This window comes from Colletes latitarsis, unplaced genomic scaffold, assembly GCF_051014445.1.
Source record: "Colletes latitarsis isolate SP2378_abdomen unplaced genomic scaffold, iyColLati1 scaffold0040, whole genome shotgun sequence".
Lineage (NCBI taxonomy): Eukaryota > Metazoa > Arthropoda > Insecta > Hymenoptera > Colletidae > Colletes > Colletes latitarsis.
In genome coordinates, this window is record NW_027488390.1 from 337,501 (window position 1) to 340,000 (window position 2,500).

A 2,500-nucleotide genomic window follows, 5' to 3' on the forward strand; every position below is an offset into this window, starting at 1 on the left:
ATTAACCCCCATTGACGCCTCGGTACCCCGCAAGGGGGAAAAGGGAGTGAAGGAGGCCGCTGTCGCTGCTCCCGGCAGAACGACGGCGGTGAGTAAGAGAGCTGGGGTGGTTTCACCACCCCAGAAAAAAGAGAAAGCGAAGGCGGTTGAAGTAGGTAAGGGCGCTAAAACGCCCCCCTGCACCAGACCCTCGACGCGAAAGACGGCTTCACCACCTAAGCCGGCAGGAACGATATCCCCTGCGTCGATTAAGGATATCAAGAAGGACGGACCGGGGACACCACCCCGCACAAATCCACCGAAGAAGCCGGAGGCCAAAAAGCCAAAGGCAACTTCTGCAGGCAACGCCACGTCTTCGGACGGAGGATTGGGCCAAGTTGACAGCGACGGTTGGGTAACCGTCGTGAAAAAGGAGAAGCCGCAAAGGGCAGAAAAAGCCCGGAAAAGCGGCGAGGAGTTGCCAGGAAAGGTGTCGGCGGAGGCGACACCTGGTCCATCGAACAGGCCTCTCGACAAAATCAGTGGAGAGGCCTCGAAATTGTTCAAGGGTATCCGGACCAGCTGTCTTGGAAAAGAATCCAGGCTCAGCAAGGAGACCGGAGCCTTGATCGTAGGCAACGCGGCAGCTCTCTACGAGCTAGTCCAGGAGGTTCTCGTGCAGAACTCTTTCCTGAAAGGACAGCTCGCGGCGATCCGGCAAGAGGTGAGAGCCTCCCAGAGGATCGCAGAGAGGGTTGCCCCTACGGTTTCGCAGACGACGGGATCCCGTCCGACTGTGAAACCTGTACCAGTTCGTGCGGCAACAACCTACGCGCAAGCGGTAAAGGTTGACGCCAACCGAGTTTCCCCGGAAGCGGTTAAACCACCACGACATGTGGTGCGTATTTTCCCGCCGAAAGGGAAAGGACAGAACAGTGATGTCACAAAACAGACTGTTCTGTCACTGGTCAAGCCGGCGAAAGCCAAGATCCGCGTGAGGTCTGTCCGACGCATCCACTCCGGTGGCATAGCCGTCGAGACTGAACGCAAGGAGGATCTAAAGGCCTTCGTCAACTGCGCGAAGCTGAAAGAAGTAGGGCTTTCAGCTACTCTACCGACCTTGAGGAACCCTACACTTATAGTGTACGACGTTCCTAAGGCGATGAGAAAAGAGGAGGTTTCTTCCAGTATCTGGAAGCAAAACCTCAGCGATATGACCCAGGGGGATGTGTCGTCCAGCCTGAAGGTCCGGTTTGCAACCGGCCCGAAGGAAAAGGACACTGCCAACTGGGTCATGGAAGTCAGTCCGCAGGTTCGCCAGCGGCTGAAGAGCTCGGGCAGAGTGTACCTAGGGTGGTCGTCATGCAGAGTGCAGGACTACGTCTCGGTGACACGCTGCTTTAAGTGTCAAATGTTTGGCCACATGGCCAAACATTGTAAAGCAAAAAGCGAGGTTTGCGGTCACTGCTCCGAAGAAGGGCATACCATTGCCTCTTGTACGGCGAAGAGTAAGTCCCCAACTTGCTCAAACTGTAAATCAAGAGGTAATCAGCACAACCATAAGTCGCGAGACAAAAACTGCCCTGCCTATAAGGCAGCTTTAGATCTAGCAGTATCTCGTACGAATTATGGATAGAAACGACCCGGAGAATCCTCTAAGGCAATTGCGCATCGCGCAGCATAATATGCGGCGTGCGCTAATTGTTCATGGTGAGGTGAGCGAGCTAATGCACGCAAAGGAGATCGACGTGCTGCTCATGCAGGAACCTTACCAATTTCAGGGACAGATTCCAGGCTTTGGGCTCACGGCGAAGGTGATCGCCGAGAATGAAAGGGCTATGGCCGCAATAGTGGTCAGAAACCCGGACATCTCGGTGGTAAAAATCACACAGCTGTGTGATACTCACACCTCCTGCGTTTGCATTAGCGGACCCTTCGGTAGTTTCTACCTCGTTAGCCAGTACTTTCAATGCTCGGAAGACATTGAACCAAGTCTGGCACGCTTGGAGAGGACACTCGATGCTCTCCAACACCGTCGAGTCGTGATAGCCGCGGACGTCAATGCCAAATCCCACCTTTGGGGGGGAGAAAGCGTTCGACCGGACACGCGAGGCGAGAAACTCGAAGAGTTTATCGCATTACACGACTTGACGATTTTGAACGAGGCTGGGAGTATTCCTACATACTCCAGCCCTGCCGGTGAGTCATGGATCGATGTCACATTATCGACTCCAGACATGGCGACAATTGTGCGAAACTGGACGGTTCACGAGGATTGGACCTCCAGTGACCACCGACTCATTGATTTTGTCTTACAGTTCACGGACGTGAATGAGAATCGAAGCCCACAGCCTCGATTCCGCACGTTGCATGCGAACTGGGAGCGATTTGATCAAGTTCTTCTTGAAGGCGCGAGGCAATTACCCCTCGGCACTGGTTGCCGCAGGGAAGTCGAACACCTAGCACAAGAGGTCGAGAAATCGATCATCGATGCGTGCAATGCCTCAATGCGCCCCAAGAA

The 2,500-nt window shown here is 54.4% G+C and overlaps 1 pseudogene; it reads left to right on the top strand.

Moving 5' to 3' along the window:
* The window catches only part of LOC143350821 (large subunit ribosomal RNA), a 10,879-nt pseudogene that overhangs the window by 4,597 nt on the left and 3,782 nt on the right, over window positions 1-2,500 (top strand).